We start from the raw sequence: 17,332 nt of genomic DNA on the forward strand, positions 1-17,332 counted from the left end.
TGTATAAAGGGTACTTTTTAAAATCTAAATGAGAATTATTTTAATTAAAGCATATACTTATTCCCAGTTTACACTGGGGATGAATTCCTAGAAACAGCAATGGATACTGAAAAAAGATATAAATCAGACATGTTTTCCCCCATATATTTATATTATAAAGGAGATTATGGTCTAGGGCAGCATTCTCACCCTTCTGAAAGCAAAGGACCCTTTCCCCCATTTTAATTTGAAAAATATGGCAAATCCTCTGTGGCAAAATCCCCTTTGGAGGAGATTGGAGCTGACTAATTTTATTGTAAATTATGCAGTTTGCAAGATCTACACTTTCAACCCATTGTAAAGAATGTTGACCATTATGTTCTCTGATACTTGTTCTTTCATATTTTGTGCCCTTTCTTGGATTCTTTGACTGACTAATTTGTTTTGACAATGGAATCATATTTAAATTATTAGATGTTTTTTTTCCTAGCACAGCCATCACTTTTGCAGCTGGCAGAACCGGTTCTTCTACTGTACTGTGAGGTCTCAATCCACCTTTCTTTTTTTTTTTTTTTTTTGAATTAACAAAGATAACTGATACGAAGGAGCTGTGTTTTCATTCTTGCTACTGGTTGCAATACTGTTATACTTTTTTTTTACTAGCACATGGTTCTCGAAATTTATTTATAAAAAATTCAACAGGCTTATTTTTTATAGCTTCATGCTTTGTCTACAAATTTCTGTGCAACTTTGTAGGTTTAATCCATTCATTGGATAACATTTTATAACAAGCAACACATTGTGGATTTTGATTATCAATAGAGCCAGTATAATCAAAACCAGAAACAAATAATCATAACTATACTTATGAATTTTCTTGTTTGAATGTGATTACTATGGTGTTTCCTTTGACTCAATTTAGTCGGATCTATTCCTACTCTACAGACTGACAATGTACTCTGGCAGTTCCTGGCATACGTTCAGTATGCTCCCATCTATATAACAACAACAACAACCAAACGACAGAAATGCATTTGAGCAGTAAATGATAAAGATACACCAATTTGTGGCATAGTGTATGTACACTGAAGTGCTACAAGGCACTGTCAGTATGTCCAGCCCATAGTAGTACATCAAGGCTGTTCATAACATAAAATATTTATTCTCAAAAATAAGTCTCTTGTGGATCTGCAGGAACCACTGCTCTAAGGTGAAATTTTTTGGTTCATCATCCAAATTTAATTCAAGTAGTTACTGGAGAGAAAACTTAATTTAACATTAAAGAAAGGAAAGCAATAGAAGCACATTTGAACTGAATTATATGGAATATTACTCTCTTTATAGCAAACACTAGTACAGTAAACGCAATGACTACTAAAAGTTCTGACTGCATTCTATGTATCAGTGCTATCTAAATGAAATACAGTCATCCCTCAACTTACGTCCATGATCCCATAATGGAATAAATAATATTTTCAACTATACTTTCGAACAAGACGAAAGCGAGCGTAAAGTAAAAAGGTTTTTATTTAGCAACAATGCAGTGGCAACAGTGCATTCAACCTCCCTCGGCAGTCTGTACTTGGCTTCAACAGTTCCTCTGTTGATTTTGTGTTTCAAAAATATGTTATTTGTGTGCGTGGATATATATATAGTTTATATATAGTTTCACAGTATATATAGTATATATAGTTTCACAGTATAATACTAACCACTTACACAAACAATTCTCCCTCTTTTGTTAAAAATTCTACCCACCTAAAAAGTATTTTAGAAAACCACACCTTAAATAGTTCAGACCTAATGGTGATATTTGATATCACCTCATTATTCACTAATGTACCACTGATTGAAACACTAAACTTACTAAATTCACAATTTCCCCCAGATATATTCCAGCTATTTAAATTCACAGTACAGACAGGTTATTTTACATGGAAAGGGAAAATATACAAACAGTTAGATGGGACAGCTATGGGTTCACCTCTTTCTCCCCCCTTAGCCAACTTCTACATAGAACATCTGGAAAAATTAGCTATCAACACAGCCACTCTCAAACCTAGTCTCTGGCTACGCTATGTTGACGATGTGTTTGCCATTTGGCCACATGGCCCAGACACATTGAATACATTTTTAGTGCATCTAAATAGCCAGCATCCTAAAATCCACTTTACAATGGAACTAGAAGCCAATGACTGCCTGCCTTTCTTGGACACACTGATCACACGTCTTCCAGAAGGTTCCTTATCATTTTCTGTTTACAGAAAACCCACACATACAGGGAGATACTTACACAAACAATCACACCATCACCCTTCTCAACAATATGGTATCTTAAAAACACTAACCCACAGAGCTAGAGCAATCTGTTCCAATGACATTGCTCTCACTGCTGAACTTTCTCACCTACGTCAAACCTTCTTAATCAATGGTTATAATCCCCGTAAAACAGATAACATACTAAATGCTACCCATAAATCCCCTCTATCTACCACAGAAGACTACAACAAAACCATCACTATCCCATACATTAAAGGCACATCTGAAAAGATATCTAGGGTGCTTAACAAACACCAATTACGCACAGTATTTAAACCTTATATAAAATTAGCAACTCTCATCCGTTCACCTAAGGACAAATGCACTCCTTTATCACATCCAGGTGTCTATGAAGTGCCCTGTTCTTGCCATCAAGCCTACTACGGACAGACAGGAAGAAATGTGGACATCCGCCTCAGTGAACACAAAAAATATATCCGACACTTTCGCTATGGTAAGTCGGGTCTGGCAGGCCATGCTTTGGATACCCCTGCACACAGGATCAATTGGAAAGAAACAAAAGTAATGCACATAAGCTTCTACAAGTCAGATAGGTTGTTCCTGGAATCAACAGAAGCCTTGAAACATACTCCAAACCTTAACAAGTATGGCTGTATAAATCTACCAAAGATTTGGGAGACAGTCATCCTAAGACCAAATTAATATTTATTACTTTTATTTTTTATCATTTGGACTACTATTTCAAAACTTTGAATTTTTTTTTATTTATTTTAACCCAGATGGCACCATATTAGGACTTTAGTCTTGTGTTGCTCGCTGCAATCACTTATACTATCCCCACTGTTACACCGGATTGTGGTTGTCTTGCCTTTGTAACAAACTTTGTGTTGTGTGCTCTGAAGATGCTGGATATAATACCAGCGAAATATTAGCTTTTAAGTTAATAAATAGTTATTTTCTTAACCATCTGTGTTCTTATTATACCATGAAACCTATTATAACATGTTATTTATCGTTAAATATTTCATGATATATTTCAAGAGGCAAGCAATTGAACTTGAAACAAAGTTGGAAGTTCAACGAAAGTGACGAAGCTATGACAAGGTCATATGAGTGATTGGAAAAGCTACTTCCATCATGTAATCATTGGAATCGGGTCCTATTGACCCGATTCCAATGATTACTTGATTCCTGTTGACCCTAAGGCACTAAGAGACTTAGTGCCTTAGCAGTTATGGTCATAGAGGACCTGAACCAAAAGTGCATACCTCTTAGAACTATGACCATAACTGCTAAGGCACTAAGTCTCTTTAACATGTTGAAGGAGAAAGCAGGGCCCGATTACAACTATGAATTCAATGCTTCTTCTGGTTGGTTCATGAGATTTAAGGAGCGTTTTGTACCGCATAATGTGAAAATATATGGTGAATCTGCAAGTTCCGATAAGAAGGCTGCCAAGGAGTTTGTGCAGAAATCGAATAAAATTATTACAGAGGAAAATTATTGGCCACAGCAAATATTTAATATGGATGAGACCTCTTGTTCAGAAAAAAATGCCCAAGCGGACAATTCATCCACAAAAAGCTAAATTCTATGCCTGGTTTCAAAATCTCTTAAAGACCTTTGTTACAATTCTGTTAGAGGGTAACGTGGCTGAATATAAACTGAAACCATTTGTGATATGGCACAATGAGAATCCACCAGCCTTCAAAGACATTAGGAAGCATACTCTTTCAGTTTTAGTTGAGATATAGGAAGTCATAGATGATTCAAAAATAATTTGTAGATGCCTTAATCAACTGTTATTCGAATGAAATGGAAAGCTACTGTGTGAAAGAAAATGTAGAATATAAAATTTTACTAATTCTAGATAATGCTCCAGGACATCAGTCTTATATCGGTGATCTTCACCAAGTTCAAGGTCATGTTTCTCCCTCCAAACACTACTTCAGTGATCCAACCCGATGGATCGAAGAGTTCTAGTAGTGTTAAAGGTTTATCTATGGAAAACTTTTTCACAAGCCATTTTTGATAATGAAGGAAATGATCAGACTCTCATGCAATTCTGGAAAGCACTCAATATTTATCATGCTATTAAAAATATTGCTGTAGTTTGGGATGAAGTGATCTCTCAATATGAGTTGCATATGGAAAAAGACATTAAAAAGTTGTGCACAATTTTGGAAGTTTTGAAAAAAAAAATGAAGACCTTTTTAAATTGAGTGAAGAAATAGTGGGCCTAGCAAACAGCCTGAATCTTGAAGTGAATGATGATGATGACATAGTTCAACTCATAGGAAGTGCACCTGAAGGGTTGACCAACGAAGAATTGGTTGAACTGGAGGAACAATGTGGTGCAGAAGAAGAAGAACGAGAAAAGGAAGAGGAAAACGAGAAACAAGGAGAAGTAGTTAAACAATTCACAGTGAATGGATGGCCTTGCAGAAATGTTTTCAAAATGGTTGAAGACAAGGACCCCAATGTTGAATGCTATTTATTAGTGGAAAGGAAAGTACATGATGCATTTGCTTGCTATAAACAAATTTATGATGAAAAGAAGAAGAGGAATAAACAAAGCACATCGGACATTTTCATCAAAAAAACAAAGGTTACACCATAAGAACCACAGCCTGGTCCTTCACATAGGAAAGGTAATGAAGATGTGAATGTGGAGGAAGATTTGGGTGAGTATTCTCCTGTTTTATAGTGACAGTAATGCACAGTACACTTTTATAATAAGGTTTAAAAATTAAAATGACAGTATACTTATTACTGTTAAGTCCTTAACCCCTATAACTGTTGATTTAATGTATCGACTTACGTCCTGCCTTATGGAACGGAACCTCGACGTAAGTCGAGGAATGACTGTACATACTAGGAAACAATCTACAAGAGCATTATTTTTTCAGTTTCTTAGACCTGACTAGCTAGCTATAGTGAGATCAAACTATATTCAACTCCCCTATACACTACTCTCTGATGGCTGTTCAAAGCCATCCCTTATAATGCAGCATCCTGTCAGATGCCATTGCATCTCACATAGGAAGATGATTATTCTGTAATATGTTATTTCTCTCTTGGATCCTTCTTTATAACTAGAACTATTTTTCCCCTCTTTCCACTCCCTTGGGATGCTATTATAGTGCTGAGATCTAATTTAGAAACAGAAAAGTAAAAGCTGATCAAATTAGAGACCTAAAAAATAAAGGTAAACGTGGAAGAAATTTGCTGATATGAAACTATTATAATGAATCTTAATTGTACTAGACAATACCATATCCTGCAACTCACCCCCCCCCCCATGAGAGTATATGCCAAGTAATGATTTCATCAGTTATACTTATTTTTGCAATGTAAAGTGCTTGATTCAAAAGTATACAGATGACTTACTATAGTATACTCACAAGGACCACACAACTTGTTATAGTGAACAATTTGCTAGGCAAATTTCTTTTAGCTTTTTTTTTTTTTGTTATTAATACCTATGGAGCTTTTAACAGAACTTGTGAATACAAGTTCTGATAGAAGCAAGTTTTATCAGAGTTTTATGTAAGCAACGTTTTACTGCAGTAGTGTTTGCTACAGTGAGTGGATTGTATGAGACAGGACACAATGCAAAATGAGAAACCATCCCCTATTGTATCACAATAATTTCATCCAAAAATGTTAGTAATCTACAACACATAAATACTGTAGGAGAGTTTACAGTTACAGAAATCTGGGTTCCATGTTTAAAGCCAAATAATATTTTCAGAGCTATTTCAGATCTACAATGAAGCATGGAGGGCTCTCCTACAAGGCTATGAAAATCACCCACCACCATCTCTATATTTGTTAACAATACATCAAATTCAGGTAAGCTCTCATGGTTGAATACTACTCTGTAACATCTAATTAAACAGGAAAACATGCTTATACAAGTATTAGGGAACTTTTATTAGTCATTGCACAATATACAAAACTTAAGCAACTAGTTTTGCAAACACCTATCTGGCAGATTCATCAGGATCTTTTATGAAAGAAATTAAGAAAGCAGTTTATATCAAAAAAAATTAAATTAGAAGATCACAATTCAATGTAAATAAAATATTATTATTATATAGGTATCTCCATGAAGGCTGGAGACTCATCATGGGAGACCCACACTAACTTTTATACAAACAAGACCTAGCATACATCTCTTTAAACTCATTGACTGTCAGAGCACTCACAACTAATTCTGGCAATCCATTCCACTTATCTATCTCCATACAAAAAATCTAGTCTGTACACCTAAACACACTCTTACACAACTTCTGCAATTCTCTAGTTCTCTTCCTTCATTATACACTGAAAACTTTCCTTTGTATCAATTTTATAAAACCCCTTGAATATTTCATAATTTTCCATCATGTCCCCCCTTTTGCACCTACCAACTAAACTTTGCAACCCACACACCTTCACTCTATTTTCACAGGGAGCTTTCTGCAGACCAGTAACCAGCTTGGTCACTCATCTCTGAATCTTCTTTGCTACCTTCTGATCCTCAAGAAACCCAGGTGACCAAATCTGTGCACAGTAGTTACGATATGGCCAAATCACATAAAGAGGGAAAATAACTTCTCTATCTTTACTTCTTAGTGTGTTTTTCAGTATTCAAGTAATCCTTTGAACTATTTTACCAACTTTTGCAATATACCATCTAATTGTCAACTACGTCTCTCATTAACCCGAGTCCCTAGCCTCATCGATTTCCTATAATTAAGTACAATCAATGTGTTACTCAGTAGATAACCATTTCAACCCAAAGTGCATAACATACATTTTGCAACATTAAAATTTGCCCATAATGCCAATTTATTTAAATAATTCTACAGGATATTTAACATCACCTTTATCAATTATTGCTCTCCCCAGTTTTGTAACATCAGCCCACAACTGAATATCCCTACCCCCCAAACTTTCCCTATATCATTGATATACAAATTAAATAGTGCCTAGTACAGAACCACGAACTAGGCCACTAGTTATTCTCATAGAGAATGAGAATAATTACACCATTCACTGGTGTCTGTCAGCCACCCCTCTATCTATGTTACCAGCTTCAGATCCATTTGCTCGAACTTTTGTAATAGTTTTCTGTGTGGTATTCTGTCAAATACCTTTGCAGGGTCCACCAGGATCATAGTATAGCTATTTCCTTTATCCAATTCTGCTGTCACTTTATTATTAAATGTAAGTAAATTACTAAGGCAGAACCCACCTTTTACAAAACTATGCTGCCCACTATAGAGTATCAAATCCCAATCCACCTGCTGTTGGATTTAACTTTAACCAACCTTTCCAATAATAATTTAACAACCACCCCTGAGATATTAATTGGTCTGAATTTGCTACTTCTGCCTTGCAGCCACCTTTAAGAAATACAACTATCTATCCTCTTTCCACTCCCTTGGAACTTGCCAGAGTTACTGTAGATTTAGATTGAACAACTTCAGAGGGAATGCCAATTCTCCTACACACTCATAGTACACAGGCTGATATGCCATCCAGTTCCACTGCTGTATTCATTAACATTTTTCAATATGTTGAGCACCTCCTGTTCATCTACTTCAATTTTCACGAGTCACTGTCACATCAGCAACTGCAAAATCTCCTTAGATGATACACCTTTCCAAAGTGATCATTAATTAACTGATCTATTTCTTTGATGTCTGCCGCCTTCCTACCATTAGCATTGAAAAGTCATCCTTCCAGTCATTTTTCCTCTTACTTAGTACATAATGAAAAAAAAAAAAGCTTTTGGATTTACTTCAGCCTTGACTTGCTGATTTTCTCATAGCTAATTTTCTCTCATAATCAGATTTGCCTTTTCTTACAATACTAGTTACCCTTCTTAGTTGAACTTTGTACTGTTCATGAGTATGCTGATCACCTTTTTCTTTATATTCCTTTCACAATGTTTCCTTTTTTTGCAGCTTTTGCTTTAAATTCCTACTCATCCACTAAACCCTCACCTGGTTTATCCTTCTGACTGTGGATATGCATATGATACTGCTTCTCTCAAACAATCTCTGACAACTTCCCATGCACAACTGACATTCCTTCCTTGTAACTTCTTAAGCCATGGTACTGGTCTTCCTTGACAGAGAATTCCAAATGTTTAGCAACTTCTCAGAACAAGAAAGCATGGTTGCTCTCCTCGATTAGAGGCAGTGTCCCTCAGTCTCCCTCTATGACATGCTGTTTCAGGTAATTATCTCTTAGCAACAGCATAAATTACATTTCCATCTTGCCATGTCCCATTTCTTCCCTCTAATTTATTTTCCCATACTTGACGTCTTCATAATAACTGCTCGGCCTACATTCATTATGCTAATCTGCTGACACATGACATCTGGACTCCCTGTCTATAGCAGCAACCAACAATATATTCTATCCTGTTGGCCTCTATCTCACACCAGATAAAATCTAAAATATAGAACCATATAAAATGTGATCACAATGATGCATGGCATGTGTCAGCTGTCTTGTAGAGTTTGTAGTTAATTGTTGGAAAGAAGGTAAAAGTCCGATATACCTAAAGGTCTGATTAAATGTCTCAAAATCACTAATCATTCATCTTTGACCAGCACCATTTTCTCATAAATAGGATCAATTTTCAATTTGGGAATTACATCAACAATATTATTAATCATTGATAGTTACTTGCTTAATGTTAAGTAAAATAATTATCCTAACACGTATGTTGTGTCTCCATAAATTCTTCACTACGAATGCTAACCACTGTGTAACCTTAAAAGAAAGAATTTCTACAACGCATTTATCTGTCTTGTGCTAGCCATCTGAATAAAAAATTTGATTATTTATACAAAGTTACAATCCAAAGATATCTTCCTTCCAAATGATAATGGTTAAATGGGTTGATTTGAACCTTATCTAACATGTTCAGTTTCCATCTTAAAAAGAAAACAAAAAGTTTCAACTTTGTGGTCAGATCTCACTTTATTCCAAAAGTGGATATTTTGTGCAATGTAGAAAAAGCAGTTTGTAAATTGTATAAATAATCTGCTGTTTTTTTTAACCACCTAAATTTAGTATTATCTGTTCTGAGAAGCTTAACTTTCTGAAGAAAAATAAGAACATTATTATACTCAAGGCCAAAAAAGGAAGTGCAACAGTTATTATTAACACCACAGATTACAATTCCAAAATATCTCTCATGCTTGAGTCTCCTCCACTTACTTACACATCTTGATCATGATACTATATGGATTATACATGAGTAAATGAAATTCTCTGGAACATGCCTAACTGACCACCTGGAAACTTGTCTCTTCACCCCATAACTCCCAAGAATATGTGACTCTTAAGATATCCATAAGAAACATTCTATTAAGACCAACTAGGGCATCAGCTCACTGAAGTTAGACTTAATTAAAGATCTTTTTTTCACCAGATGCTACTAAACTGTTTGAACATTGCCTCCGGTCTAACTTCTTTCAGTGGAAAAATGGTTTTTATGGACAACAATTTGGATTGGCAATGAGAAGTGCCTCTTACCCATCTGCTGATGGAAAACTTTCAAACACCACTTTTCCTAGTTAAATCTATGCTGAATCCCACTGTCGGGGGAGGTATACAGATGATATTTTCACATTCTGGCATAAATTTATTATTTCTTTCTCTTAATTCATTCCACCATAATATAAATTTCATATCAGAGATAGAGAAAGAATGTAAACTCCTCTTTCTGAATATTTAATATTCTAATTACAAAGAAATGTTTTCTGCAAGCCTACTTATAGTGGATGCCCTCTTCTTGCTTAGTCTCTTCATTGCCCTTTTCAAAAACTAGGCGGAATCCACACCTTTAAGAAGCAGCAATCTCTATCATAACTAAAGAAGACATGTTGAAGGAAGAACTTCAAACCCTTTCCAATTTTTTGGTTCGTAACGGATACTTAAAAATATCAGTCAATGAATATTATTTTCAGATAATCTTCTTCTTCAAAACTTTAATATTCAGTATAGACTCAGATTTCCATATTGTATACTGGTAAAGTGAAAATCAAGATTGCTGCCTATCTTAAAGAACATCATAACATCCAGTTTTCAAACCAATCAAAAAACTATCGTATTATCCTCAGATCTCCAAATGATAATATTCCTTTCTACAAACATCCAGGTGTTTATAGGACATCATGTTGCTGCAGTCTTTCATCAGTCTTTCTTACATAGACCAGAAAAGCCAAAGTTCTGAGGTGAGAAAGAAAAAAAAAAGAACATATTTGTGGCATGGAGCACAGAAGGAAAGAAAAAAATTCTGGGCTAACTCCCGATACTTCAACTACAAATCACACTGTTGACTGAGATAAACTAATTAGAAGAAAACGGTTTTTTTTAGACAAAAAATTACATCAATAATTCACTTGCATGGCTCCCTTAACAAAAACCCAAGATTTATTCTAAATTATGGGAAATGACAAATCAGATCTTTTGACATATCAGAGTAATTTTTCCAAAAATTACCATCAAACTCTAAAGAGAGAGATACAACATGCCATATGTCATTTTAGTCTCATTTCATTGATGATGAAGTGTTGCTTTTCTAACACTTTATTTATTATTATTATTATCTGAGACCTCCAGGGAGTCAAGGATTCATTGAGGGAGGCTATAAATCACCCAAACCAGCTGTCATACCTTCTCTTAAATTCACTCACACTAGATGCACTCACTAACCCTAAAGGAATAATTCATTCATAGCTATGTGAAAGAAAAACCTAGCTCTTACCCTTTTTTGCCTGTGAACAAACGTCCATGGATGCCCCCCTATGTTCTCTCCCCACCTTCTATATAACAAAAAATTTCATCAGACGATATCCTATAATTCAAAAGTTTACAGACCTCTATCATATCACCCTCTCTTACTCCTGTTAACTAGAGTCTGTAATCCACATACTCACAATCTGTCTTCATAATCTAAATCCCATAATCCAGATATAATTTCTTTGTAACTCTTGCACATTTTCCACAACTTCTTTATCTCCTAGAACCCAGGAGACCAAATCTGTGCACAATAATCCAGGTGTGGTCGTATCAATGCCTTATAAAGAGGTAAAATGACTTCCTTATCCTTACATGTCAAAGTTCACTTCAACATCACAATTATCCTCTTAGGTGTATTTGAAACTTTTGCTATGTGACCTCTAAACTTCAAATTCCTATCCACAATTATACCAACATCCCTAGCCTCATCAGCTTCTTGTAGCATAACCCCAGCTAATATAATATGCTGCTAGAAATCTCATCACACCAAAGTGCATAACTTTATACTAACAGCCATTTTTGTTTCCCCAAATTTCCAGCCTATTCAGATCATTTTGTAAGTGCTGGATATCAGCAGCATCCCTGGATTGCCCTACCTATCTTTGCATCATTAGCAGACAATTGCATATCTCCTGTTAGATCCTTGCTATTGTCATTAATGTACAGATTGAACAACAATGTCAAAAGGTGTGAACCCTGAGGTACACCACTGGTCACCTTAAATCTGATAGATTCACACTCACTGTATACAACTTTCTTATATCTGTATGTCAACATCCACTGATCCAAGTCAAGACTTTATATATCAATCCCATATTCTCCAGTTTTTGGAACATCCTTTCGTGTGGTGTCCTATCAAATGCCTTAGCAAAATCCACCATTACCATAGTGTATCCATTCCCTTTATCTGACTCGGCCATAACATTGTTATAAAATATGAGAAAATTGCTAAAACATGACCTACCTTTAGTAAACCCATGCTGCTCCTTGAGGAATATAGTTTGTTTGTCTACCCATTTCTGTATGCAAGTTCTTACCAACTTCTTTAAAATCTTCACTACCACACCAGAGATATTGATAGGTCAGTAGTTGGACACCAATTTTTGCACCACCCTTGTACAATGGAACTAACATACATTCCTTCCATTCCTATTCAAAACTGAAGTTATACAAACATGTGAAAGGTCTAGCCAATTTGGCTGAACATTCCTTTAGCAAATGTGCAGATATTCCATCTGTCCCTATTGACAAATTCTTATCCAGGTTATAAGAGCTCTTCAACGTCATCTTCATGCACCTCTAACTCTTCATTCAATGTAGCAGTAGCACTATGTTACATACAACTGGTTGATATGTTAGCAAAGTGAGCACTCATTAGCTTCTGACACTCAAGTTCCATCTGCATTCAATAAAGTTATTCTTCCACATTCATTCTTTGTTTTGCTTGTGGCATAACAATCAAATTCTTTTAGATTAGCTTGCATAGCCAATTCCTTTTCATACTCCGATTTAGCTTTCCAGCTTGAGCTTTATATATTTCATAACTCCTCTCACTCTTATTCTCACAATATTCTTTTCACATCTTCTTATGGATCTCTTGCTTAATAAGGTTACACATCCATTTCACTCCCAACTGATTTATTCTTCGAACACTAGGGATACATTCAGATATTGCCTCATTTAAGCACTTTTTCAGATTTCCATGTGTTGCTAACATTTTTCCCCATTCAGTAACTGATATCATTGAACCAAAGATAGTATTCTCCTAAATTGATCGTAATTTCCAGGTTTTTGGTTCAGCATGTAACCTGTTCTTATGAGAACATCAGTATAACTAGATACTTCCCAAGAAAACACAGAGTGATCATTATCACCAACTGGTGGTAAAATAGTCATGTTCTTAACCATCCAATACTCTTTGACTTCGAGTTCCTTCTTTAACATGCTGCTTGAGAAAATTGTCTTGAAACAATTCAATAAATTCCTCTTCATTCTTATCATGACATTTCTCTTATACCCAATCAATGTTTGGATAATTAAAGTCACCCATAATGATCACTCATTTTGTATCCATAAGACTAAATTGGCAATGCATTTCTTCGTCCCCTGCAACTGAGCTGCTAGGCCAGTAGCAACACCCCACCGTATATTTCATTCTGTTAGCCTCCGCTTCACACCAGACAGACTCAGACTTTCCACTACATGGGACCTGTTACTATCATTGGTTTCTTGATGTTCTACTCTAACTGGACTTAAGTGTCTAATATCATTAGTAATACTTTCCCTCCTATCCTATCTCTTCTGTCATTCCTAAAAATAGTATAATCATTATACTCAATCCCAGTTACCATATCTGATTCTGATAACCAGATTTCACTATTACCAACAATCTAAGGCCACATCATATTCAATAAAGCAGTGAATTCAAACGTTTTGTTTCTGATGCTTCTGGCATTTGTATACAGGCATAACAAATTGCCACATAGCCTATTCTTATAATTAGATATGCAATCTATTTGGCCTTGTTGTAGAACTTTCTCTTTTCCCTTCTCAGACATGCTCAAAAGGTCCAAACCCAAAGCATATTTTACCACTCCTTCACCAGATACATAACCATGTTTAAAGCCATTCATATCTTTATCATGTCTGCATACCGTAGCTGAACTTTCACACACAATTTTTCCACTCCTTCCTTGATGATCAAGTTTCCCCAACTCTCTGCATTAAGTCCCATACCAATAAGTAATTTTTCTAGGCTCCTCATGCCAAATGATTATAACCTTAGTTCTTTTGACATCGACTGATTTCTTCATTTTTTTTCCTAAAAAGCCTGAAGAAGCTGACAAATAGGTTTTTATGAAACCAGTTGGTTTTGATTAAGTTTAGTGAATTATGTAATGACTAATCAATTTCATATACTTTGTTATCTAGCTCGCCTCCTCGTGGTGCACCCTGGGTAACGCTAATTGAGCTAGAGCGATTTGGCAGCCAGTCTAACAATTAGTTCTCCTGGCTAAGGCATGCAGTCAAACAATACTGATTTTTCTAATTTTATTGATGATGCTGACAAAAAACTGGGATTTAGCCTTAAGATGTGTCAACTGAATATCGAGGGAATTAACAGAGCAAAATGTGACTATCTCTGCAAAATACTACAAGAAAATAACATTGACGTTGTGCTTCTTCAAGAAACACATGCTGAAAACGAAGACGACCTTAATAGAAGAGGAAAAATAACTGGTTACACTCTGATTGGTGCTACATACCACCGGAATTATGGCATTGCAACATATATCATAGAAAATGCTTCTGTCCTGACGAGATGTGATAACGATACCCATCTTGTGAGTGTGAAAATTCACAACATAACAATAGTCAATGTCTATAAACTTCCTTTAACATCATGGTCTATAGATGTGATACCTACTTATCAACATCCAACAGTACGGACTGGTGATTTTAATAGCCATCATGAAGAATAGAAGTACCGTGATAACAACGACTGCGGGACTACCCTCGTTCAATGGGCAGAAATAAATAATATACACCTTGTATTTAATGCCAAAGATAGAAACACCTTTAGATCATCAGCATGGCAAACAGAGTCTAAACCAGACTTATGTTTTGTTTCAATAAACACAGAAGGGCAAACATTACCAGCAAAACGATATGTACTTTCTAACTTCCCACACAGTCAACATCGACCGGTGTTACTGGAAATTGGTATGACACTACCTATAGCAAGATCCTTTCCACGACCATGTTGGAATTTTAAAAAAGCAAATTGGAGAAATTTTGCGAATGAATTGGATAAATGTGTTCGGTGGATACCTACTAGAGTTGTAGAGTACAAGAGATTTGTAGGAGCAATCATATCAACTGCGAAAAAATATATCCCTAGAAAAGATTATGTCCCTGGATGGAATGAAGAGAGTGAACATCTCTACAGAGAGTTCCTGAAAAGTGAAGATCCTGAAATAGCAGATGAATTACTACATAGCCTGAACTCATCTCGAAAAACAAAATGGATTGATATGGTTGAAAACCTTGACTTCAAACGATCAAGTAGAAAAGCTTGGAATCTTCTCCAACAACTATCCACAACTAATCTACCTAAAAGAAAAAGCACAATCATCTCCCCTGAGAAAATAGCTAATCAAATCGTTAATGTCAAGAGCACCTAGGGACCGTGAACATCCCAAGGAAATTAAGAAAGAACTTAGAGCTTTAAAAATAAATGCCCCTGCTTTCTCACAATATGCCTCAATCTTCATTATAGATGAAGTAAAAGCTGTCATAAAAGATATCAAAGCATGCAAGGCCCCAGGCTTCGACGGTGTCCATCCTGAATTTCTGATTAATAGTGAGCCAAATACTATAAAATGGCTCTGTGAATTCTTTTCTGATATATTATTGACTGGCCAACTACCTAGCCAGTTTAAGAAGTCAAAAATAGTTGCTATTCTTAAACCTGGAAAACTACCCCAGGAGGCAAAAAGTTACAGACCTATTGCTTTATTGAGTTGCACCTATAAAATGTTAGAGCACCTTCTGTACAACAGATTGTCCACACCAATTATGCAGCATGTCCCGACTGAGCAAGCTGGTTTTAGAGAAAAACATGGTTGCTGTGATCAAGTGCTCACTTTAACATCATACATAGAAGCTGGATTTCAGAAGCAAGAAAAAACATCAGCTGTCTTCTTGGACCTAACAGCAGCCTATGATACAGTATGGCGTGAAGGTCTTATATACAAATTTCTTAGCATTGCCCCATGTAAACGGACTGCACACTTAATTTCCTCCATGCTCACTGAACGTTTCTTTCAAGTTATATTAGGAAATAAAATGTTCCGACAACGAAAACTTAATAATGGTCTTCCACAAGGGTCAGTATTGGCATCCTTACTTTATAACCTATACACATATGACTTGCCTGCTATCATCTCACGCAAGTTCTGTAATGCTGATGACACTGTAATTGCCATTCGACACAAAAACATGAGTCAGTCTGAAGACGTACTTACAAAAGACCTGAAAACTATAGGTGAATATTATAAAAAATGGAGGCTCCAGCTCAATCCAGACAAAACAGAAGTATCAAGCTTTCACCTTAATAATCACATGGCAGATGTCACTTTACATATCTTCTTTGAAGGATGTTTACTACGACACAATAAGTTTCCAAAGTACTTGGGCATTACCCTGGACCACACGCTCTCTTCCAAGCAACACCTAACAAACGTTTCTGCTAAGTTAAGAACCCGTAACAACATGATACAAAAACTAATAGGCACAACATGGGGAGCAACAGCCGATAATCTGCGGATTACTGCTCTTGGTCTAGTTTTCTGTTGCCGAATATTGCTCACCAGTGTGGCTAAATAGCACACATGTTAAACTTGTTGAGAGCCAACTAAATAATACAATCAGACTGATTTCTGGCACAATTAAATCAACACCCACACACTGGCTTCCAGCTCTTAGTAACATTGTCTCACCGAATCTGTGCAGGACTAAGGCTCTCTTACATGAGTATAAGAAAATCTTGGAGAACACAGCCCTACCAATACATTTAGATCTCCCAGACTTAAGTGTACGATGACTGAGATCAAGACATCCACCACTATAATTAGCCCAACTACAACTACATTCTAACTTTGACTTGAAGCAAAAGTGGCAAGAACAGTGGGAGAGCCATACAGATGACATCACAAAATTTTCTCTCAATGAATTACAAGAAAGTTTTGATGCTTGCTCACACCTCCCATGAAAATCCTGGACTCAGCTTAATAGAATACGAACTGGTCATGGTGTATGTGCGGACATGGTTTTTAAATGGGGTAAACGACCATCCCCGCATTGTGATTGTGAAGCTCAGAGACAAACTGTGAACCATATTGTGACTCAGTGTTATCTCAGAGCATATTCAGGAGACAAATTGGACTTTTTAAGTGCTACATCCGAAGCTATGAACTATCTGACCAATATGGATGTAACCTTTTAATTTTATTGGCTTTTAAAATGACTACTTTTGACTTTTAATTTTATATGTTATTAAAGTGTATTGTACTGCATGTTTTGATATTCATGCCATACGAATAAATAAATAAAATTTCATATACTTTTATATAAGTTTTTATAGTGATAAAATACAATCAAAAAAAAAGGAAAATAGGTTGTTTAAGAATACTAAAATAAAAATGATACAAAGAAAGCTTATAACAGGATCATAAATTATGTCATCCAAATAAGTAAACAG

At 35.7% G+C, this 17,332-nt stretch overlaps 1 protein-coding gene across 4 annotated transcripts in view; it reads right to left on the bottom strand.

The window, feature by feature from the left end:
• LOC150095684 (major vault protein-like) overlaps positions 1–17,332 on the bottom strand; it is a 248,434-nt gene that overhangs the window by 34,996 nt on the left and 196,106 nt on the right. The window lies entirely within an intron of this gene.

Source organism: Typopeltis vanoorti, chromosome 20, assembly GCF_054136105.1.
Source record: "Typopeltis vanoorti isolate ZY-2024b chromosome 20, IOZ_Tvanoo_1.0, whole genome shotgun sequence".
Taxonomy (NCBI): Eukaryota; Metazoa; Arthropoda; class Arachnida; order Uropygi; family Thelyphonidae; genus Typopeltis; species Typopeltis vanoorti.